Here is a 26,439-nt window from a genome sequence, read left to right on the forward strand (position 1 = left end):
ACAAACTGAAAACACTATTTAATTCATAAAACTTTTTTAATATTCAAAGCAAACTCACTCATCCATCCATGTCTTCATGCTTTATTTTGTTGACAAATCCCTTTGAAAAAAGCATCCTAGTATTTATAGATGCAGATATCATAATTGAGGGCAGGTGATTCATGTAGCATTTACTTCCTGAAGATCATCTGTCCTTAACTCAAGCATGCAGACAAAAATGTGTGAAAACTCCTCTCCTTCCCTCCTCCAATTAAAAGAAAAAAAAATGCCCATGAAGACTCATGAGATGTATGACATCATCTTGACCTAGGCCAGAAACCAGGAAACAACTGAAGAAATAAAAAAAAAGTTTAAAACAAAATAAATATTACACTTTTTTAATCTATTTACTAATGCTAGCAAAATAGTCGACTGAGAGACTTTAGTTACGCTTTAAGTAGCAGTCAATTACCCTCTAAATACTCTGGCTCTTGACCCGTTGATAGCAGTTATCTTTGAGTAATGAATCCTTCTTATGCCCCGTACACACGGTCGGGTTTTCCGACGGAAAATGTGTGATAGGACCTTGTTGTTGGAAATTCCGACCGTGTGTAGGCTCCATCACACATTTTCCATCGGATTTTCCGACACACAAAGTTTGAGAGCAGGATATAAAATTTTCCGACAACAAAATCCGTTGTCGGAAATTCCGATCGTGTGTACACAAATCCGACGGACAAAGTGCCACGCATGCTCAGAATAAATAAAGGGATGAAAGCTATTGGCCACTGTCCCGTTTATAGTCCCGACGTACGTGTTTTACGTCACCGCGTTTGGAACGATCGGATTTTCCGACAACTTTGTGTGACCGTGTGTATGCAAGACAAGTTTGAGCCAACATCCGTCGGAAAAAATCCTAGGATTTTGTTGTCGGAATGTCCGAACAAAGTCCGACCGTGTGTACGGGGCATTACAGTATCCAAAAGTAGATTCCTCTCCGATCCTCTGTTACACTCTTCAGTAAGAGTATTATTTGCAAGCTCAGCTACCTCCAAATAGGAGGGGCGGCAGGGGGCAGTGTTTACTAGAACCGGGCTGTATTTTCCTCCACTTGCAGCATCTAAAAGCTGTCTTCCCCTCCTCTTCCTTTCCCCGGCAGTCAGGAAAATACAGTGGATCAGTTCTAGTAAATGCTGCCCCTCCTACCCAGGGATTTGTACATCTGCTCTACTCATTATGAGGGGTTCCCACCATCCATGTGCTGAGTTTCCTGCTCTATGCACCTGCTGTGCCCATTATGAGGGACTCCCACACTTCCTGTGCTGAGTTCCCAGGTCTGCACACCTGCTGTACCCATTATGAGGGCCCCCCACCTTTCCTGTGCTGAGTTCTTGCGTCTTTACACCTGCTGTACCCATTATGAGGGGATCCCACCATCCCTATGCTGAGTTCTCGGGTCTGTACACCTACTATACCCATTATGAGGGGTTCCCACCATCCCTATGCTGAGTTCTCGGGTCTGTACACCTACTATACCCATTATGAGGGGTTCCCACCATCCCTATGCTGAGTTCTTGGGTCTGTACACTTGCTGTACCCATTATGAGGGCTCTCTCCATCCCTGTGCTGCCCTACTGACACCATTCACTGCCTTATTGACATGTCCACTGCACTACTGACTCCTTCCATTGCTCTATTGACACCATCCACTGCCCTACTGACACCTTCCACTGCTCTACTGACTGACACCATCCAATGCCTTATTGACACCTTCCACTGCCCTACTGACACCATCCAGTCCACTGCCTTACTGACACCATCCACTGCCCTACTGACACCTTACACTGCCCTACTGACACCACCCTCTGCCCTACTGACACCACCCTCTGCCCTACTGACACCGCCCTCTGCCCTACTGACACCGCTCTATGCCCTACTGACACCATCCACTGCCCTACTGACACCTTACACTGCCCTACTGACTGACACCATGCACTGCCCTACTGACACCTTCCATAGCTCTACTGACATAGAATGGAATGGATTGAAGGTGTTGAAAGGCTTCAAATGCCTCCAGACTTGACATGAGGCTTCAATTTTGAAGAAAAGCGATGCGACACTAGCGCTTCATGTTTTAATAATGTGAACAGCCCTGTGTGCTGTTTATTGTATCATTTGCATAGGCGTTTGAGGAGCATTAAAAACACCCCTCAAATGCCTGCTTTCAATACCAATGTGAACTTAACTCTGGCTTTTGTAGTGCGACAGTCTTATTATTCTGGTACTATATCACTGACTTTAGTTCCTAACATGACTAATTCTCTGGCTCTAGAAACGTGTCATAGGGAAAGTATAAAAAGATATTTTATTTGTTTTAAAAAATCAGGTTTGCCATCAGAGCAACAACTCACTTTTGTGCCCATTGTAATTTGTTTAAGAAATGATATTAGTAATAATGAATAAAGTAACAATATAGCACAGTACCTTGCAGCCAATTCTTCTACAGCACTGACTGCATTTTCTTTATAATTGGCTTTGCCCATATCCCTGGCTGTGAGCATTCATATGGTGATTTGTTAATGGCGATAATTCTATCAGAAACCATTCAACCTGCAATATGGTGGCATTCAGTCTAGCTGATATTTATACATAACCGTACTTGTGTTTTGTGGACTATGATGTGGGAGCTAATGTTCTGAGTAACAATTCATTAAGCAACAGCAGTTTTACAGTCTGCTTCAGAATACTAGCTGCATGTATTGTTCTGCTACATTATCACTGCTGTGCATTATTGAAATCATACACTGATAGAGAACCAGTGTTTTATTTTCTGTGGTCTATCTTTTTAACAGAGACACCATTACCACTGTACAAGGTATTATATACTTTTTTCCCGACATAAAGATGTATAGGTACAGTCATTTTACCCCTTGCAGTTCAAAAATTACAGCAAAACATTTGGGCTGATATAATGACTCCTGCCTAGAGACAGAAATTTTGAAGCAATGGGAAAAAATGTAAATTTTGTAAAGATTTAAAAAAATTCAGCGTGGAGTAGTACAAATCAAAAGTAATTTTGTTACACTTGGAAGGTGAAATGCAGTGTATATAAAAGTATTATGCTTGAAATAAAAGTACAGTTTGTTCATCAAATAAACTAATCTTGCTTTTTAACATTTTATTTTTTTATTACCAATGGAATAACAAGGACTGTATATGATAAGAATAGGGATGGGCAAATGGTTCGGCCCGAGCATGAGTTTGGGCCAAACTTTGGCTGTTTGGCCGTTCTCCGAACAACCAAATTATCGAGTCGTTTGAGCATTTGTTCGGCCCGCCAAACGACCACAATGCACTGCGCCGCTGCCCCATGCATTGAAAGCCCTGATTGGCTGAAGCAATGAAAGCTTCACCCAATCAGGGCACAGAACTCTGTCAGAACCATGATTGGATGCTGTCATGATGACTGTATCCAATCATGGCTCATTGCTCTTAATTCCTCCCCAAAAGTATTCTTTCCATAGCAGCCATTTGTAGTGTGATATCAGCGTGGAGAGAGATAGAACAGGGCTCTGTTCAGTGCTATTAGACCGTTAGTGTGCTATAGTGTGCTATTCTGATTCTATTGTCAGTGTAGTATATCCGTTTAGTGTGAATCTAGTGATAGTTCAGTGTGAGTGTAGTGCGACCATTCATGTTTACATTGGTGTGAATGTAGGGATAGTTCAGTCAGTGTGAGTGCAGTGACGGTTTAACACAGTATATTTTATTGCGTTGCTGCAAGTTGAAAGCCGTATATTTCAGTGCGTAACGTGCCATTTAACGTAGTACATTTCTGTGCGTTAGTGCATGCTTAATGCAGTATATTTCAGTTGCGTTACTGCAAGTTTAACGCCGTACAGTTCAGTGCATTACTGCAAGTTTAACGCCGTATATTTCAGTGCGTTACATGCCATTTAATGCCATACATTTATAGGCGTTACTGCAAGCTTAATGCAGTATATTTCAGTTGCGTTACTGCAAGTTTAATGCTGTACAGTTCAGTACGTTACTGCAAGTTTAACCTCATATATTTCATTGCATTACTGCAAGTTTAACGCCATATAGTTCTGTGCGTTATTGCAAGTTTAACGCCATATATTTCATTGCATTACTGCAAGTTTGACGCCATATAGTTCTGTGCGTTACTGCAAGTTTAACACTATATTTTATTGTGTTACTTCAAGTTTAATGCCATATAGTTTTGTGCGTTGCTGCAAGTTTAACACGTATATTTTATTACGTTATTGCAAGTTGAATGCCATATATTTCATTGCGTTACTGCAAGTCTAATGCCATATAGTTCTGTGTGTTACTGTACGTTTAACGCTGTATAGTTCATTTTGTTACTGCAAGTTTAACTCCATATAGTTCTGTGCATTACTGCAAGTTTAACACTATATTTTATTGCGTTACTGCAAGTTTAATGCCATATAGTTCTGTGCATTGCTGCAAGTTTAACGCTGTACAGTTAATTGCGTTACTGCAAGTTTAACTCCATATAGTTCTGTGCATTACTGCAAGTTTAACACTATATTTTATTGTGTTACTGCAAGTTTAATGCCCTATAGTTCTGTGCGTTACTGCGAGTTTAACGCCGTATAGTTCATTGCGTTACTGCAAGTTTAACTCCATATAGTTCTGTGCATTACTGCAAGTTTAACACTATATTTTATTGTATTACTGCAAGTTTAACACCATATAGTTCTGTGCGTTACTCATTTGACGGAGCGATCACATGGTAAATGGCCGCGATCGGCTGCGACCATGATCCGTGATGCGTGATGGACTCGGCGGTCACGGATGTTCTCGGGTGCACGCCCCAGGGGGCGCGCGAGAGCAGGATTCTGGGAGGACGTCCATGGACACCCTCCCAGGATAAGCCGACCGCGCTGTAGCCGTCTTTCGGCTATGGCCCGGTTGGCATGTGGTTAATTGCGTTATTGCAACTTTAATGCCATATATTTAATTGCATTACTGGAAGTTTAATGCCATATAGTTCTGTGTGTTACTGCGAGTTTAACACTGTATATTTCATTGCATTACTGCAAATTTAACACTATATAGTTCTGTGTGTTACTGCAAGTTTAACGCTGTATATTTCATTGCGTTTCTGCAAGTTTAACGCCATATATTAAATTGCGTACTGCAACTTTAATGCCATGTATTTCATTGCATTACTGCAAGTTTAACGCCATATAGTAGTTCTGTGCGTTACTGCAAGTTTAATGCTGTATATTTTATTGCGTTACTGCAAGTTTAGTGCCATATGCTTCATTGCGTTACTGCAAGTTTAGCGCCATATAGTTCTGTGCGTTACTGCAAGTTTAACGCTGTATATTTCATTGCGTTACTGCAAGTTTAACTCCATATAGTTCTGTGCATTACTGCAAGTTTCACACTATATTTTATTGTATTACTGCAAGTTTAATGCCATATAGTTCTTTGCGTTGCTGCAAGTTTAACACGTATATTTCATTACGTTACTGCAAGTTGAACGCCATATATTTCATTGCGTTACTGCAAGTCTAATGCCATATAGTTCTGTGCCTTACTGCAAGTTTAACGCTGTATATTTCATTGCGTTACTGCAAGTTTAACGCCATATGTTTCATTGGGTTACTGCAAGTTTAGCGCCATATAGTTCTGTGCATTACTGAGAGTTTAACACTATATTTTATTGCTTTACTGCAAGTTTAGCGCCATATATTTCTGTGCGTTACTGTAAGCTTAATGGTGTATAGTTCATTGCATTACTGCAAGTTTAACACTATATTTTATTGCGTTACTGCAAGTTTAATGCCATATAGTTCTGTGCGTTGCTGCAAGTTTAACACGTATATTTCATTGCGTTACTGCAAGTTTAACGCCATATGTTTCATTGCGTTACTGCAAATTTAGCGCCTTATAATTCTGTGCGTTACTGCACGTTTAACACTGTATAGTTCATTGTGTTACTGCAAGTTTAACTCCATATAGTTCTGTGCATTACTGCAAGTTTAACACTATATTTTATTGTGTTGCTGCAAGTTTAATGCCCTATAGTTCTGTGCATTACTGCGAGTTTAACGCCGCATATTTCATTGCGTTACTGCAAGTTTAACACCATATAGTTCTGTGCGTTACTGCAAGTTTAACACTGTATAGTTCATTGTGTTACTGCAAGTTTAATGCCATATATTTAACTGTATTATTGCAACTTTAATGCCATATATTTCATTGCGCTACTGTAAGTTTAACGCCATATAGTTCTGTGTGTTACTGCGAGTTTAACACTGTATATTTCATTGCGTTACTGCAAGTTTAACACTATATAGTTCTGTGCATTACTGCAAGTTTAACGCCGTATATTTCATTGTATTACTGCAAGTTTAATGCCATACAGTTCTGTGCGTTACTGCAAGTTTAACGCTGTATATTTCATTGCATTACTGCAAGTTTAATGCCATATGCTTCATATCGTTACTGCAATTTTTGCGCCATATAGTTCTGTGCGTTACTGCAAGTTTAACGCTGTATAGTTCATTGCGTTACTGCAAGTTTAACTCCATATAGTTCTGTGCATTACTGCAAGTTTAACACTATATTTTATTGTATTACTGCAAGTTTAATGCCATATAGTTCTGTGCGTAGCTGCAAGTTTAACACATATATTTCATTATGTTACTATGCATTCTGTGCATTACTGCAAGTTTAACACTACATTTTATTTTATTACTGCAAGTTTAATGCCATATAGTTCTGTGTGTTGCTGCAAGTTTAACACATATATTTCATTATGTTACTGCAAGTTGAACGACATATATTTCATTGAGTTACTGCAAGTCTAATGCCATATAGTTCTGTGCCTTAGTGCAAGTTTAACGCTGTATATTTCATTGCGTTACTGCAAGTTTAACGCCATATGTTTCATTGCGTTACTGCAAGTTTAGCGCCATATAGTTCTGTGCATTACTGCAAGTTTAACACTATATTTTATTGCATTACTGCAAGTTTAGTGCCATATAGTGCTGTACGTTACTGCAAGTTTAACGCCATATGTTTCATTGCGTTACTGCAAGTTTAGCGCCATATAGTTCTGTCCATTACTGCAAGTTTAACACTATATTTTATTGCATTACTGCAAGTTTAACTCCATATAGTTCTGTGCGTTACTGCAAGTTTAACGCTGTATATTTCATTATGTTACTGCAAGTTTAACGCCATATGTTTCATTGCGTTACTGCAAGTTTAGCGCCATATAATTCTGTGCGTTACTGTAAGTTTAACGGTGTATAGTTCATTGCATTACTGCAAGTATAACACTATATTTTATTGCGTTACTGCAAGTTTAATGCCATATAGTTCTGTGCGTTGCTGCAAGTTTAACACGTATATTTCATTGCGTTACTGCAAGTTTAACTCCATATAGTTCTGTGCATTATTTAACACTATATTTTATTGTGTTACTGCAAGTTTAATGCCCTATAGTTCTGTGCATTACTGCAAGTTTAACGCTGTATATTTCATTGCGTTTCTGCAAGTTTAATGCCATATATTTAATTGCATTATTGCAACTTTAATGCCATATATTTCATTGCGCTACTGCAAGTTTAATGCCATATAGTCCTGTGTGTTACTGTGGGTTTAACACTGTATATTTCATTGCGTTACTGCAAGTTTAACACTATATAGTTCTGTGCATTACTGCAAGTTTAACGCCGTATATTTCATTGTATTACTGCAAGTTTAATGCCATACAGTTCTGTGCGTTACTGCAAGTTTAACGCTGTATATTTCATTGCATTACTGCAAGTTTAATGCCATATGCTTCATATCGTTACTGCAATTTTAGCGCCATATAGTTCCGTGCGTTACTGCAAGTTTAACGCTGTATATTTCATTGCATTACTGCAAGTTTAATGCCATATGCTTCATATAGTTACTGCAATTTTAGCGCCATATAGTTCTGTGCGTTACTGCAAGTTTAACGCTGTATAGTTCATTGCGTTACTGCAAGTTTAACTCCATATAGTTCTGTGCATTACTGCAAGTTTAACACATATATTTCATTATGTTACTATGCATTCTGTGCATTACTGCAAGTTTAACACTACATTTTATTGTATTACTGCAAGTTCTGTATAGTTCATTGCGTTACTGCAAGTTTAATGCCATATAGTTCTGTGCATTACTGCAAGTTTAACGCTGTATATTTCATTGCGTTACTGCAAGTTTAACGCCATATATCTCTGCGTTGCTGCAAGTTTAACACGTATATTTCATTAAGTTACTGCAAGTTGAACACCATATATTTCACTGCGTTACTGCAAGTTTAATGCCATATAGTTCTGTGCCTTACTGCAAGTTTAACGCTGTATATTTAATTGCGTTACTGCAAGTTTAACGCCATATGTTTCATTGCGTTACTGCAAGTTTAGCGCCATATAGTTCTGTGCATTACTGCAAGTTTAACACTATATTTTATTGCTTTACTGCAAGTTTAATGCCATATAGTTCTGTGCGTTGCTGCAAGTTTAACGCCATATGTTTCATTGCGTTACTGCAAGTTTAGCGCCTTATAATTCTGTGTGTTACTGCAAGTTTAACACTGTATAGTTCATTGTGTTACTGCAAGTTTAATGCCATATATTTAATTGCATTATTGCAACTTTAATGCCATATATTTCATTGCGCTACTGCAAGTTTAACGCCATATAGTTCTGTATGTTACTGCGAGTTTAACACTGTATATTTCATTGCGTTACTGCAAGTTTAACACTATATAGTTCTGTGCATTACTGCAAGTTTAACGCCGTATATTTCATTGTATTACTGCAAGTTTAATGCTGTATATTTCATTGCATTACTGCAAGTTTAATGCCATATGCTTCATATCGTTACTGCAATTTTTGCGCCATATAGTTCTGTGCGTTACTGCAAGTTTAACGCTGTATAGTTCATTGCGTTACTGCATGTTTAACTCCATATAGTTCTGTGCATTACTGCAAGTTTAACACTATATTTTATTGTATTACTGCAAGTTTAATGCCATTTAGTTCTGTGCGTAGCTGCAAGTTTAACACATATATTTCATTATGTTACTGCAAGTTGAACGACATATATTTCATTGCGTTACTGCAAGTCTAATGCCATATAGTTCTGTGCCTTACTGCAAGTTTAACGCTGTATATTTCATTGCGTTACTGCAAGTTTAACGCCATATGTTTCATTGCGTTACTGCAAGTTTAGCGCCATATAGTGCTGTACGTTACTGCAAGTTTAATGCTGTATAGTTCATTGCGTTACTGCAAGTTTAATGCCATATAGTTCTGTGCATTACTGCAAGTTTAACGCTGTATATTTCATTGCGTTACTGCAAGTTTAACGCCGTGTACTTCTGTGCGTTGCTGCAAGTTTAACACATATATTTCATTGCATTACTGCAAGTTTAACACTATATAGTTCTGTGCGTTACTGCAAGTTTAACGCTATATATTTCATTGCGTTTCCGCAAGTTTAATATCATATATTTAATTGCGTTACTGCAACTTTAATGTCATATTTTATTGCGTTACTGCAAGTTTAACACCATATAGTTCTGTTCGTTACTGCAAGTTTAACGCTGTACATTTTATTGTGTTACTGAAAGTTTAGCGTCATATAATTCTCTGCGTTACTGCAAGTTTAATGCCAGATAGTTCTGTACATTACTGCAAGTTTAATGCTGTGTATTGCATTGCGTTACTGCAAGTTATCTCCCGGGCCACTTCCCACAGCTCAGCTGTCTGGGCCTTTTTTTAGTACATGTGCAGCTGATCGCAATGTTGCTATTTTCAAACTCTGTCTCAAGCACATCAAGCATGGCAAAAACACCAACCATTTGGGTACCACATGCTTGACAAAGCATTTAACCTCCCACCACTCAGCTCATTGGCAAAAGCACCTAAAAGCCACACAAAAAGGGCACAAATCTGTCCCTCCTCCATACTCACCTCAGTCTGTCCCTGCTATACCTCATGAACTCTCAGCAGCCTCCACTGACAGGGATGATGGTATAGTGCAGGGTGTCCCAGGTCCTTGCAGCACATCTGCCAGCAGCACACCACCAGCTGTAGACTATAGAAAGCAAATTTCTCTGCCCCATCTGCTGCAGCAGAAAAAAAAAATACAGTCCCTGCCACCCATATGCCAAGCGTCTCAATGCAAGCTTGTCAAAGCTGCTGGCTCTACAACTTCTGTCTTTCCGCCTGGTGGATTCTGCATTCCCTTTTGTGAATTTTCAGAATGTGCTGTACCACAATGGCAGGTTTCCAGTCGCTATTTCTTTTCACGTAAGGCCATTCCAACTCTTTACATCAGGTGGAAGGCAATGTTGTAGCATTGTTGGGCAAGGCAGTCAACCACAAAGTCCGCATTACTGCTGACACGTGGTCCAGCAAACATGGGCAGGAACAATATATTTCGTTCGAAGCACACTGTGTAACTCTGTTTGCAACTTGGAAGGATGCAGGACAGGGCTCAGTGCTGCAGCTTGTTGTGCCCCCAGGTCTCCATATAGCTGGTGATGATGCAAGATTTGTCATCTCCACCCCTCCTCCTCCATCCCCTCCTCTGCTGAATTGTCCTATGAATCTCAAGTACCCCCAAGCATTCAAAGGGCTATTCAATGAGTCAGGCTAAAAGGTGCCATGCAGTGCTTCAGTTGGTGCATCTATTAGACAGGAACAACAACAGAGCAGAGATTCTTGCAGCTCTGAAGGGACAGGCCCAGAGGTGGTTCATGCCATGCCAGCTGGAGCCAGGAATGGTGGTGTGTAATAATGGCACAAACCTCCTGTCTGCCTTTAGACAGGGAAAGTTGACACATGTGCCATGCCTGGCACATGTCCTCAATTTGGTGGTGCAGCATTTCCTAAATAGGTACACAGGGTTGGAAGATGTACTAAAGCAGGCCAGAACAGTCTGTAGCCATTTTAGGCGATCATACACAGCCAGTGCTCAGTTGCCTGAAATTAAATGGGAATTACACCTGTCTGTAAACCCCCTGATTTGTGACATGCCCACCAGGTGGAACTCGACTTTGACAATGCTGCAGCGGCTGCAAATGCAGCATAGGGCAGTCAAAAAGTACCCATGTGAGTATGGCACAACGACAGGCTCAGGCCGGCTCGGCTTTTTTTTACCCACGCCAATGGCTGCTCATAAAGGATGCATGCACTGTACTGTCACCATTTGAGGAGAGACCACAAGGATGGTGAGCCGTGACAATGCATGCATCAGTGACACAATCCCTGTTATGTTCCTGCTGGAGCAGACTCTGCGTGGCATTATGGACAGGGCACTCGAGGCAGAGTAGAGGGACGAAGAGGAGGACTTCCTTTCCTCTCAAGGCCCACTTTATGCTGACACCATTGTTCCTATGCCACAGAGCATACAAGAGGAGAGAGAGGAGGAGGATTCTGTCAGTTTCGGAGGCACTGAAGCAGAGGAAGACATACGTCAAACAGTAGGAGATGATTTTCCATCCCCAGAACCCTTGGGACGTGGCTGGGAGGAGGCAGTTTCCATCCCCAGTACGTGGCTGGGAGGAGGCAGTTCCAGATACTGTAATCCTCAGTGACCCCGAGGAGTCTGCTTCTCATGCCTCTGCTTCTCATGCCTCCATTTCAAACCTGCGAAAGGACCCAAGAATACGTGGTGTAAAGGAAAATGATCACTATTGGTTGGCAACCCTCCTTGACCACCTGTAATGGATCTGCAGTAATGTTCATGTCTGTCTGCTTACCTCTCCATGTGTTCAGCTTAAGAGACCAGCCACCCTTCACCTGGCTGCTTAAGTAATCTCCCCTCAGGCATGGCTCCACCCCAGCCTCTGACTGGGAACACTTTATAATCCTGTGCACTGCAAGCCAGCCTTGCTGATCAATATTGTGTGTTTGGCTTCCAGCGTGTGTGTCTTACCGTGTGGTCTACATCTGATTCTGGTTACTGATCTTGGCTTGTTCTTGGCTGCCCTTGTCTGCTTCATATCCCGTCCTTTGGCGTGTTCTTGACTATCCTTCTCTGCTTGTTGCCATGACCTTTTGGCTATCTCCTGACTATCCCTTGTTGTCCCAAGCTGCTGCTTCCTCTCTATCCTCCAGTAGCCTACCGTGAGCGTAAACTGGGAGACCCTGGGGGCCGTGACCTGGAGCCAGACTGCAGCAAAATCCATCCCCACCTTCAGGGGCTCCTGGTAAACACCCGCTGGCTCTTAGATTCCGCGCCCTGGGAAATCTCATGCTCTAGCTCCCAGTGTGATCCATGTTGGTGCTCCAAAGTACCTGCTTTCCTGAACCACCCAGAGCTCTATCCGCAGCAGTCAGCCATAGGGTCCACTATCTTAGCGGTGCACTCCTGACCCCAACGGGGTGCATCTGTCACCTGGCCTCAGGTGACCTGACACCACCAATATAAGGGGAAAGTCTCAGAACTCATCCCCCCCACAGAGAGTGCAGAAGATGAAATCTCTTGAGGGCACCTTAAAGAGGAGTTTATCAAACGATTTTCCTGACTCTGGTAGGTTACAGTGTCATGGAAAACGTAGTTTGGAGGCTTCTGTTGGTCAAGAAAGGAAAGGTGGAGAAGGCGGCTGCCTAAGTGATGCATTTCTCATTTTTTTTAGCAATTGCTGCCCAGGGATGTCAGCTTCCGCATCCCATCGGCAGCGTCTGCATCACATGGTGGACAATTATCTAGGGACGAAAACAGAGATGGAGAGCTTTCCAGTCGATGATCCACTGGCTTACTGGGTCATGAAAATAGACCACTGGCCAGAACTTGCCCAGTATGCTATTGAGCTGCTGGGCTGCCCTGCATCCAGCGTGCTTTCCCAACGGGCATTCAGTGCTGCTGGAGGTTTTGTTCCTGGTCATACAATGCGTCTCTCCACAGACTCCGTGGACCGCCTGTCTTTTATCAAAATTAATCAGTCCTGGATTCCCAGCAGCTATGAAGCCCCTGATGCTGATGTCACCGATTAAGTGTTTTTTGGATGTGGAATCTCTGTAGGAATTCTAGGCTGCCTAGTGTTGTGGGTGTTGATTTAATCTGGAAGATTGTTTTTGGAGTAGGTTTCATGGGCACAATTAACATCCAAAGACCAATTTTTCTGCACCTGTTTGACAGGTGCATATTATTGCAATTTTTGACAGCAAGGCCAATTCTTGCTTTCATCAAGAGTACCTCTATAGGGTTACAGTGTGAAGGCACCACCGATACCCAAAGACCAATTTTTATGCACCTGTTTGACAGGTGCATATCATTGCAATTTTTGACAGCAAGGCCAATTCTTGCTTTCATCAAGCGTACCTCTATAAGGTTACAGTGTGAAGGTGCCACCGACACCCAAAGACAAATTTTTCAGCACCTGTTACTTCTATCCAAAGTCTGTGGTAGAGACACCAGAATTTATCCAAAAAATCTCTAATCTTGTTTCCAATACACTACATTGTGACAAAAATTTTTGTTGGGCTTTATAAATGAAATTATTGCTGCATAACCATTGTACGCCCAATTACTTGCATATAAGCACTCAAAATGGGCACTTTTGATTTTTCACGTTTGGGTCCCATAGACTTTAATGGGGTTCGCTATTCGGTTCTGAACTTTCTCGAAGTTCTTGTGCAAGCCGAACAGAGGGTCGTTCAGCCCATCCCTAGATAAGAAAGATTCAACTATACATGAGAACATTTCTCTTATAATAATTTATAAGCTTTGTGCCAGTATGTGTTTTCAGTTATTGACAATGCATAATCCAGAAGCATATAGTGCTCTGTGAAGAGCTTGATGAATGTTCTTCCGATTTTCAGGTGTCATTTTATCTATAAATGAAGGTATTGTGTATTTTTGAAATAGCTGAATAGGAGGCTAGGCACTAAACTGCAGCACAAGCATATAATTGTCTATCCGTAGCCAGGTGCATTATGTATTTTTGGGAGTCTGTGGTCTGCAACACTTCCTTACCTGAAGATGCTGCTGGTGAAAAAACACTTTGATGATCCAGAAGCAGCAAAAAGAGTGTTTCTGGATTGAGAACTCTAGAGGGAAAAGCTACTTGCAATTTCATTATGGTCCTCATCATTTCATTCCATAAAGTATTTTTTAATGTCTTTAGGTCACCTCTGCCATGCAAGGATGTGTTTTGTCATCAGTGTAGCATTTGGAAAATATGCTTTGCTCTCAGCAGAAATTGCACTGTGGAGATGTTTCCATGCTGTGATGTTGGAGAACATTAATAGGAATCATTTAAAGGTTAAAAACATAAACTAATTTGTCAGACAAATTGACCCTCTTACCTGTCAATTAAGGCCTGAGAGGACAGAAACTATCTACTGTTTTCCAACAATCACCCAACTGTAGGAGGTACAAGATGGAGCCCACAATCAAAATAAACTAGAGCCTTTCATCTGCAGTGCCCCCTAGTGGCAGAAATGCATACGAGAAGTACAGTGTTACTTGTATTCCAGTATTTGCTTCAGCTGAGAGAAGGTACAATAATTTAGGACTTTACAAAAAGCCTCAGAAATCTTTCATTAAGGTCTTCGTGTTATATAGTATGAATACCATGCCATAGATATATTAGTTATCATTGTAAAAGAACATATTCCTCACCTCTATCTTTCCAATTTTCTCTGGAAAAAAACAGCTATGAAAAAAAAAGCTGTTTTTTTTCCACCAATTTTTCCATTTTTTTTCTGGGCCTTCCCATCTCTACTCCTGCCTTACCTGTAATTTATTTTCTTTAACTTTATGAGTAAACTTTGGTTCTCTTAGTGTACTACATGCTTTACGGTTGTTATACCCTGAGCAGTGAGCCATATTTTCTAGGAAAGTAATGAGATTTACAAAACAGATATATATATATATATATATATATATATATATATATATATATATACAAAGAATTACACATAGTGTAATTCATTACAGCTTTCTGTCTCCTTTTTCATTTAAACAACAGATGCAGTCAATTCCACTGTCACTGAACCGAAATATTAAAATGATGTGCGTGGATAAGGCATACCACGTACAGAATTGCAACTGATAAATTTTAACACATGCTTAACACATCACAGTATTATTAACATGAACAAAAACATGTATATTACCCGTTGCCTTTACCCAAGAGTCACACATTTTTCCAATTGAATCCAATTACAAAAATGTGTAAATCCTGGGTGAAAGTTGTGTGCATCATGTATGAAAATGTTTATAATTAGACCTGATCTAAGGCATTCTAAGGACTAAACTGTGAATATAGGCGATGATACAAGTAACCCCGTATTCTAATATTATTTTCAAGTTTGCCCTTAATGGCAAACTAAGGAATACATACAATGACATGCTGCAACACAAATGAAACTTTATTATTTTAAAATGTAAAAAATTATAACTAAGATATGAATGGATAGTATTGTTACCAACATCTAAAAATATATATTGACAGGGGTATATCTACGAAAATTGCACCCCTGCCCAAACATCTGAGACTTTATTTAATAGGTTGAAAGGCACTGACATGTCACCCTTTTCTTGGTGCTGCAAGGGGATTCCCCTTTTTACAACAGAGCCCCTTTGGCATCAGAACACCTTGTCACATCAGAATCCATTATTGTCAGAAGCCTCTCTTCACATCAGAATCCTCCCTTTCACATCAGAGTCTTCTTAATATCAGAACCCCCCTTTCACATCCGGAGTCCCCTTAACATTAGAAGCCTGCCTTCACATCCAAGCCACCCTCCATTTAAATCAGAAACATCCCTATACATCAGAATGCCCTCATTTACATCAGAGTCTCCCACTCTAACATCAAGACCCCTCTTCACATCAAAAAACCCCTTTAACATCAGGAGCCCTCTTCACATCTGGTCCCCCCCACTTTCACATTACAGTGTCCTCTGATCCCCTTCACGTCACAACTCCCCCTGCACAGTCCTACCTTACATAGCAGTGCCCCCCTCACAAGAAAGTCTCCCCTTTATATCATGGTTCTCAGCTCCCCCCTTTACATCACAACTTCCCCCTTCACAACACAGCCCCCCTTTATATCACAATCCCCCCTTTACTTCACAGTTCTCTTTCACTTCAGTGTCCTCAGCCCCCTTCACATCAAATTCCTCTTTTACACCACAGCCCCCCTTCACATCAGTGTCCTCAGATCGCCTTCACTTCACAGCTCTCCATTCACAGTCCTACCTCACATAGCTTCATGGTAGCATGGCAGAGAGTGGGATGCGGCATAGGTCTTAATGGAAGGCAAGAGACAGAGCAGGACTTCTTCTAAATGATGGTACTGCCCCAGATTCTGCCCACTCTGCATAAGCTTCACAGTGCTGGTGGACTGGCTGCCAGCACCAAGAAATAAATGACACCTTGCCTCCCTGAATGATTGAAATACATGAGGCTGTGTGGCATGCAAATATGGGACAAGCTGCATTCCATAATAAACGGACATTGGACACAGCTTGGTCTACTGAAATTCAGGACAACCCCATATAATATGATACAAGTGGCAACCCTGTTTGGCGCCCCCATTCAAGTGGACTATACATGCCATACTGTGGATATACCACTGCATATTGAAAATTCTAAATTACAATAGGACTTTAATGATACTAAATCAATCACTCCAATGTTATCCAATTAAACATGCTAATGTTTCTTTATGAATCACCATAAAAATCATAAAAGAGAACATATTGGTCATGCATTGTTACTTAACCCCTTTGTGAGAAAAGGGTGAATGTGTTTGCATGGCCCAGTCAGAGTCCAAACTTAAACCCCATTGAAAATCTGTGGAATGACTTAAAAACTGCATTCTGCAAACAGTCACTGTCAAATTTAACTGAACTTGAGCAGTTCTGCAAAGAAGAGTGGGCAAATATTGCAGTTTAGATGTACAAAGTTAATAGAGACATATCCCAACAGACTAAATGCTGTAATTAAAGCAAATGGTGGTTCAACAAAATAGTGACACAAGGGGATGATCTTTTTTCCAACTCTGTGATTCTGCTTTTATTTTTACATTTCTGACATGTTGGTGTTATATCTTTTGCTTGAATGTTATGAGTTGCACTTATGTAAGATTCACTATTAAAAATTAATTACCCAGAAACTGCATCCACATGTTATAAAGTATAAATTATCTTAGTTCACCATCAGTTTACAGAAAACCGGAAATATATAAAATGTAACTGAGGTGGGAGGGACATGTCCCGGGCGCTAAATTGGAGGGGTGCCAAATTGAGAGGGTCCAATGTCTGCAGGGCTGACACTAGCTGGGATTTGCTTGGATCAGGCTGGACTGACCTGGCTGAGCCACTGAGCTGTATATACAGAGAGCCAAGCTCCCACATCACTGGCTGCTCTGTGAGCCCGCACTGCCATTGATTGCAGGGGAGCCAGGATCCGGACCCTGGGGATACAGCCTGCTACCTTGCTGCCTTAAAGTCAGACCTGGATAGAAAGGTTGGCGGGGGTGGCACTTGCTAGGACCGATCGGCTGTATTTTCTTCCTGCGGCCACTGAAAGCCATATTCAGCAGCTGAAGGAGAAAAATACAGTGAATGGCAATCGGTTCTAGTAAATGCCGCCCTCTCCACCCCTTATCTCTTCTCTCTGTGCTGCCTGGGTCCCCCCTGTCTTTTCACTCCTCCCCTCCCCCCATGCAGTGCTGCCAGCTCCCCCCTCTCACCTCCCCATTGGCTGCTGAGATGTGTCAGGATTACTAATAACTGTTTGTTGCTTCAGTTTGTGAATGAACGGGAAGCTGCTCAGCACAGAACACTTCCAATTCATTCATTGTCCAGTGCAGCTGAGACTGCAGAGAAAGGAATTGAAGAATCTAAGTCCTAAATTCCTTTCTCTGTCTCAAAAGTGAGACATCAGGGGTCTTTTTAGACCCCTGATATTTCATCGAAGCCTAAAAAATTGTAAAAAAAAATAATATTTTGTCCACTGTCCTACTGACATCAACATCTCCCCTACTGACACTGTCCACTACCCTACTGACACCAAACTCTCCCCTACTTATACCAACCTCTCCCCTACTGACACTGTCCACTGCCCTTCTGATACCATCCACTGCTCTACTGACACCGTCCACTGATCTACTGACACCATCCACTGCCCTACTGACACCAACCTCTCCGCTACTGACACTGTCCACTGCCCTACTGACACTGTCCACTGCCCTACTGACACCAACCTCTCCCCTAGTGACATTATTCACTGCCTCACTGACACCAACCTCTCCCCTACTGACATCGTCCACTGCCCTACTGACACCTTACACTGCCCTACTGACACCAACCTTTCCCTTACTGACAACGTCCACTGCTCTACTGACACCAACCTCTCCCCTATTGGCACTGACCACAGCTCTACTGACAATGTCTACTGAATTACTGACACCATCCACTGCCCTGCTGACACTGACCTCTCCCCTAATGACGCCTTTTCTCTGCTCTACTGACACCATCCACTGCTCTACTGATACCGTCTACGTCCCTACTGACACCAATCTCTGCCCTACTGACACTGTCCGCACACTATCCACTGCTCTGCTGACACTGTCCACACACCGTCCGATGCCTTACTAACACTGTCCACACACTATCCACTGCTCTACTGACACTATCCACACACCGCCCACTGCCCTACTGACACTGTTCACACACCGTCCACTGCTCTACTGACTGACACTGTCAACTTATAAGGTAGGAAAGGTTTATATTTTTACACTGACATTTGTTTTAGTAGTCTTAGAATTGTAGCGGTACCCCCGTGGGGGCTGCTAATAAACTCTGTACCCCATTGATTACCTCGACTCTGCAAATACTCCCTTACGTCTGACACCCTGGGTTCAGCCATCTCACCAGCTGTAGTAGTAAATAAAGACTCACACAGTATTGAGGAAACAGTTCATATATGTTTACTGTATTAATAAAACACAAAATACGTATATATCAACTTTATCGGTTAGTAAGAAACACTCCTACACACAAAGCTATTTATCTATACTTATCCAAAGAAACAATATAATAGTGCAAAGTTACTTTGGTTGTAAATTAACACAAATGTTAACCCAATCACAGAAACCTATGTGAACAGGTTAACAGAAGGGTAGACAACTGACACTATATCTTATGTGTCAGATTTCTCCCTTCTGCCTCCTCAACTCACAGGCCAGTCAATACTGCACAATATGAAGAAACACTATGCAAACTATTACATTCAAACAGGATGGCTCCCTTTAGCAGTCCAACGCAATTAAGGCAGATTAGGAAAAAGGATGATAAAAAGGTAAAGGGGTATTCCTTGAAATCCAGATATCTTCAGCTAGCCTCTTTATGTTGTAAAGTAATCCTGGATTACAGAGTGTAGCAAACTTGGCAGAACTTTGGTTTATCCTTGTTGTATTATGACTTCCTTCTTTTATAATCCTAAAGGTGTTATCCAATATGGCTACATGAATCAGTAATGTGAACGGGGCATAGGTGTCTGCTTTCAGTTTTTGTTATAACATAGGATTTAACTTCTGTGGGACTACAAGTACCACCAGCTGAACTGTGTGAATGATGTCTAAAAGCAGTGTCCTTAACTATACCATTGGCTATGCCCGCTCACCACTCCGAAACCCAGATGAAGTTGGCAGCAATGCAGATGATGAGAAGACTCCAGCCGGAACTTTCTCTCTGTATCTTGACTCTGGATAATGGCGTCCGCCGTGCCACGCTGGAGCCCACAGGAATCTGAATTGCAGGCGTCTCTGGATGACCTGGAGCACCCTCTGATCCGCTGCACTGAAGAAGCGATGCTGTTCGCAGAGATCCCTCTGGGTGTAGCTTTATATCACTAGGGTGTAGGAACTCACCAGAAAATAGTGCAATTGGGGAAATATTTGGTATGGGGTCATGTATATTTAGGTGGACTGGGGTGGTATCTACTGGTAGCTACCTCAGTTTCCACCCTTAAATTAAATCACAATTAAAATGATTTCATTTTTAAGGGAGAGAGGGAGGGAGAGTCCCCCCCCCCCCTTTTTTTTCTTCTTCTCTTACTAGGGTGTAGGAACTCACCAGGAAATAGGGTAATTGGGAAAATATTTGGTATGGGGTCATGTATATTTAAGTGGAGTGGGTTGATATCTACGGGTAGCTACCTTCATTTTCACTCTTAAATTAAATCACAATTAAAATGACTTCACTTTTAAGGGAAAGGGAGTAGGGAGAAGGAAGGAAGGGAAAGAGAGTAAGCGGAAGAAAAATTTAGGGAAGGGAAGAGGAAGGAAGGAAATTTCAATGAAAATCAATAAAAAGATCTAAACACATAAAATCCACAATGCAATGTAAAACTAGTGTTATAAGTGAACAATTTGTGGGAAGAATGATTTCCCTTTAATAATACAAAAACTATATAAAATATCCATAAAAAAAGAAAAAAAAGCAACCATGATGCACCCCAAGCCATTACATTTTTTCCTTTTGGCATAAAGATGTATAGGAATTTTTTCTGACTTACATGATCTAATGTCATAGTCACGATTTTACAAATGATATCTACAGTGATATCTACGGGTAGCTACCTTAGTTTTGACACTTAAATTAAATCACAATTAAAATGACTTCACTTTTAAGGGAAAGGGAGTAGGGAGAAGGAAGGAAGGGAAAAGAGAGCAAGCGGAAGAAAAATTTAGGGAAGGGAAGGGAAGAAGAAGGAAAAAAAAAGAAAAAAACATTTTTTTTTTAATAGATTAAGGAATAATTATATATTAAATGACATTTTAAATATCTTTGTGGTATGTCTACTCTAGGAATGTTATATGTTCTATGTAGTTGGTGATGCAGAAATGTTATATGTGTTTGTAGATGTTTTGTAATGTTATTTATTTCAATGAAAATCAATAAAAAGATCTAAACACATAAAATCCACAGTGCAATGTAAAACTAGTGTTATGAGTGAACAATTTGTGGGAAGAATTATTTCCCTTTAATAATACAAAAACTATATAAAATATCCATAAAAAAAGAAAAAAAGCAATCATGATGCACCCCAAGCCATTAAAATTTTTCCTTTTGGCATGAAGATGTATAGGAATTTTTTCTGACTTACATGATCTAATGTCATAGTCATGGTTTTATTTCCTAGGGTGAGATGCCCCTGCACTACAATTAGAAACTGCATCTGCATCTCATCAGCATATTCATCAGAACTTCATGTCTCTCAGAAAAGGCTATCTGGAGGCAATACATCGTTTTTCATCTTAACTAATGCCATTTCTGATGTAAGACAGTCACATTACTGTGGGCATATTGCTACTTCTTTCTAATGTAGAAAGCAATAATAACAGTTCATGAAAAGTATCTTCTAAAAAAAAAAAGTTACAAATGAAGGAGATGAAGTCCTTTTTAGGGGGAGATTTACTGTAATGTATGTTGTATACAATATAGTCATTTTTTGTAAATTCTGTCTTCTACCTATGCTCTGTCATTTTTTTTTTTTTACACTGGATCTAAAGAATCAACTGCAAACACTGCATTGACAACTTGGAGAGGAGTTTGAATCTTAACCATCAAGTGCTGGCTGGGGAAAGTATAGAGGAGGGTGGAGATATTGAAGTGCAGTATCCAGGAGTAGGTCGTTGGTTTACATTTAGATTCACATGATGGGGTAAAGGGAAAGTGTTAGAGAGGCTAGTTCTGAGTTGATATGTCTCAATAAATATGCCCAGTTGGACAATATCAATTCTAAAGTAGCATTGCTGGAACAGATATCTCCTGTGCAACCTGGGAATAGACTGTTTCAGAAAGAATGGGAGCAGGTATATAGGCAAGAAGAGACAGATACTGGTGGTAGGGTACTCAGTGATTAAAAGGACAGATAGGATAATCTATCACTGGCACACTGATCACTAAAGGTAATTACCAGGTGCTTTGGTTTGACACAATGCGGATTGGGTTTACAGATTGTTGGGTGGGGCTGGGGAAGTCCCACCTGCCATCATGTTAACAGGTCATGGCTTGGCTGAGGACTAGAAAGAGGCAACTGCAGCACATATATGGAATGGACTAAAATGCTTTCAGGCTATCTTTGGTTCACGTCATTCTACGCGTTTCAGAGTAGTCACTCTGCTCCCTCATGACAAACTGCAGATAACAGAGCTAGCAGAGTACTCATATATTAATAAGGGGATGTTTTCAAAAGATAAGTCAATATTTCTACCCCTTTGCAAAACACTACTTTGGCCTCATCTTAAATATGCAGTTCAGTTTTGCTCACTGATGCACAGGAAGGATGTCTTTGCACTAGAAAAAATTAAGCGAAGGGCAACTTAATTAATAAGGGAGCTCAAGGACCCCAGCTATGAGAGTACTTCACCCCATCTATGAATGATTGCAAAGATTACACTTATTAGCTCTGGAGAAGAGGAGAGAAGAGAAGAGAAGAGAAGAGAAGAGAAGAGAAGAGAAGAGAAGAGAAGAGAAGAGAGTTAAGGGGATATGATCACAATATACTAATATATCAAAGAAGACTATAGCAACTATTCTAACCTGCTTGCTCGAAGGCTAGGCTCACATTATGCTGGGAAGAGGTTCCAAGCACAGGAAATTCAGCTGCTGTTTCCAGTGCATGGGGGTGCCGTTAAGAATTAGGGATTGGGTCTGGTCTGCTAAGTGGCCCCACATTCAGCAGTGCAGCCAGGGCTATTTTCCTCAGAAGTGCTTTCCTTGTCTAAGTCCTGCTTTCTAAGAAGTGAGTGAATCCATGGAACTGTGATGCAGCATTTCCAAGACAAGTATGTTCTCTATATTTTTGGAATTTATCAGTGAATGTCCTTTTAAGTTGTGTGTTGCTTCTCCTTTCAGATCGGTCGTGGCTGCACTGTGTTCCAGTATGCATCCTAGTGGCCATTGTGGAAGTCAAAGCTAAGTGTCTACATCCAAGGGAATGATGCATTACACTGAGCAGGTGAAGTAGATAGATCTCACATGGGGCAAGCACTGCCCTTGTGGCCATTTTGGAAATGGAATGAGACGATTGCCAGGAGTTGGAGGTAGGAAGAAGAGTGGAGGAAAATTGTTTAATAAGCCAGCGGCTTACAGATAGGGTGTCCATGGGCTAGGGTGCATGCCAGCATGCCCATAGCTGCAAACCCTGCATCAAGCGCCATTTCCTGTTTCTATCAGATAGCTACTCCCTTGTTCATGTCTCATTATTATTATACTTGACTAAATATCAGTATTGCAGCGGCCCTGCACTATGAGCTTACTGCATAACAAAGTTCCACATGGTTCCTATAGGTCAGGGTCATTAGACAGGTAGGTATTTTGCTACTGAAAGAGTGCTTTCAGGCGTTAACAGGCCTCTCCCTCGGTTAAAGAGCCAAGTATGTCCTACTGACAGAAATATACTGTGAGAGAAGCTCCAGAAAGCCAACCCAAGGTATAGAAAATCCTCTTCCAGCACTATGGCCTGAAGAGTGTGTCAGGACTGCCTTAAAGAGGTAGACAGAAGCTCTCGTGCCCTCCAGCCACAAAGAATTGGTGTGACCCCAGGTTGAAGCTCCTTTTAGAAGATAATTAGTGGGTCAAGATTGTCTTTTTATTTTTAATTTTATTTCTTTTTTTTTCTTCTTCTTAGTTTTGTAGTTGTAGTGACCGAGCCTGGGTATGCCCAATAAGCTCTGTATTGTTTTGTTCTCACCTTGAAATTACAATAAATAACTTTATATACCCGATATATGTGCACATTTCCACCAGGACTCCTATCGTGCCCTTTGCAGATAAAATCTGTACATTAAATGTATGTACTGCTTTTAATCTTTTCTTATATAAAGCGAATATAAAGCAAAAGTGAGTACACCCCTCACATGTTTTTAAATATTTTATTATATTTTTTCATGTGACAACACTGAAGAAATGACACTTTGCTACAATGTAATGTAGTGAGTGTACAGCTTGTATAACAGTGTAAATTTGCTGTCCCCTCAAAATAACTCATGTCTAAACCGCTGGCAATAAAAGTGAGTACACCCCTAAGTGAAAATGTCCAAATTGGGGCCAAAGTGTCAATATTTTGTGTGGCCACCATTATTATCCAGCACTGCCTTAACCCTCTTGGGCATGAAGTTCACCAGAGCTTCACAGTTTGCCACTGGAGTGCTCTTCCACTCCTTTATGACGACATCATGGAGCTGGTGGATGTTAGAGAATTTGCGCTCCTCCACCTTCCATTTGAGGATGCCCCACAAATGCTCAATAGGGTTTAGGTCTGGAGACATGCTTGGCCAGTCCATCACCTTTACCCTCAGCTTCTTTAGCAAGGCAGTGGTCGTCTTGGAGGTGTGTTTGGGGTCGATATCATGTTGGAATACTGCCCTGCGGCCCAGTCCCTGAAGGAAGGGGATCATGCTCTGCTTCAGTATGTCACAGTACATGTTGGCATTCATGGTTCCCTCAGTGAAATGTAGCGCCCCAGTGCCGGCAGCACTCATGCAGCCCCAGATCATGACACTCCCACCACCATGCTTGACTGTAGGCAAGACACACTTGTCTTTGTACTCCTCACCTGGTTGCCGACACACACGCTTGACACCATCTGAACCAAATAAGTTAATCTTGGTCTCATCAGACCACAGGTCATGGTTCCAGTAATCCATGTCCTTAGTCTGCTTGTCTTCACCAAACTGTTTAAGGGCTTTCTTGTGCATCATCTTTAGAAGAGGCTTCCTTCTGGGATGACAACCATGCAGACCAATTTGATGCAGTGTGCGGCGTATGGTCCAAGCACTGACAGGCTGACCCCCCCTCCCCTTCAACCTCTGCAGCAATGCTAACTGCACTCATACATCTATTTCCCAAAGAAAACCTCTGGATATGATGCTGAGCATGTGCACTCAACTTCTTTGGTCGACCATGGCGAGGCCTGTTCTGAGTGGAACCTTTCCCTGTTAAACTGCTGTATGGTTTTGGCCACCATGCTGCAGCTCAGTTTCAGCATCTTAGCAATCTTCTTATAGCATAGGCCATCTTTATGTAGAACAGCAATTCTTTTTTTCAGATCCCCAGAGAGTTCTTTGACATGAGGTGCCTTGTTGAACTTCCAGTGACCAGTATGAGAGAGTGAGAGCGATAACACAAAATGTAACACACCTGAGACTTTGTAACATTAACAAGTCACATGACACCGGAGAGGGAAAATGGCTAATGGGCCTAATTTGGACATTTTCACTTATGGGTGTACTCACTTTTGTTGCCAGCAATTTAAACATTAACCCCCCTGGCGGTATTCCTGAGTCTGGCTCGGGGTGGATTTTCAATACCAAAAGCGGTATCCCCGAGCCAGATTCGGGATTGCATCGCAGGATCCTTATAGAGGTTACTTACCTTGTCCCCTGGATCCTGCAATGTCTCCCCGCTGTGATCTGCGAGCCACCGTGTCTCACTCGATTCACAGTGCCGAGCTCCGTTCCCTGCAAGCGTTGTGACGCACGGGGACGGAGTTCGGCGCCAAATTCAAAAAGTAAAAAACAGAGTACAGATACAGTATACTTACAGATTACAGTACTGTATCAAATAATTACACATCCTCTTTGTCCCTAGTGGTCTGTCCAGTGTCCTGCATGCAGTTTTATATTATAAAAACTGTTCTTTCTGCCTGGAAACTGGAGATTGTCCATAGCAACCAAAACCGTCCCTTTACATCAAAAGTAGTTTTAGACCAGCTAGAAAACAGCGATAATAAATTAGAATCACTTGCAGAATTGAGTGATATGTGGGGAAATCCGTCATCAAACACTAAAAGTAACGAAAGCGACAATTCTGCAACTGAGCAAATTTCAGTGTTTTTGATTTGATTACATTATTGAATAATTTTTATTATTATTATATTATTATTTGTTATAATTATTTATAGTTATTTATTATATTATAATTTTTGATTTAGTTTTTCAAACTTTATCATCCCCAGGATGTCTACTAGACAGATTTAAGTGAATTATTCCTAAGAATTACAGGCTTACAATATAAAACGCCAAATTTCTGTGCAAAATAATTGTACCTCTTTCAGCATCAAAAATCTGAAATAATCATACCGCCAGGGAGGTTAATGGCTGTGTGTTGAGTTATTTTGAGGGAACAGCCAATGTACATTGTTATACAACCTGTACACTCGCTACTTTACATTGTAGCAAAGTGTCAATTCTTCAGTGTTGTCACATGAAAATATATAATAAAATATTTACAAAAATGTGAGGGGTGTACTCACTTTTGTGAGATACTGTATATGCCTGTGGTTGATGTTTAATGCTGGTTGCAGTAGTTCTTTATTCTGCTCCCAATTACTTTGTTTAGATTACTGATTAATTTCCCATGCAGGGAATCCCCTCTATTCACAGAA

General features: G+C 41.0%; 1 long non-coding RNA gene across 1 annotated transcript in view; it reads left to right on the plus strand.

The window, feature by feature from the left end:
- Positions 1-26,439, plus strand: part of LOC141145899 (uncharacterized) — a 259,470-nt gene that overhangs the window by 107,855 nt on the left and 125,176 nt on the right. Inside the window, exon 2 of the long non-coding RNA XR_012244694.1 lies at positions 22,908-23,010. This is a non-coding gene — a long non-coding RNA (uncharacterized lncRNA). The remainder of the gene's footprint in view (positions 1-22,907; positions 23,011-26,439) is intronic.

Source organism: Aquarana catesbeiana, linkage group LG05 (genome assembly GCF_042186555.1).
Source record: "Aquarana catesbeiana isolate 2022-GZ linkage group LG05, ASM4218655v1, whole genome shotgun sequence".
In the NCBI taxonomy this organism is placed as follows: Eukaryota; Metazoa; Chordata; class Amphibia; order Anura; family Ranidae; genus Aquarana; species Aquarana catesbeiana.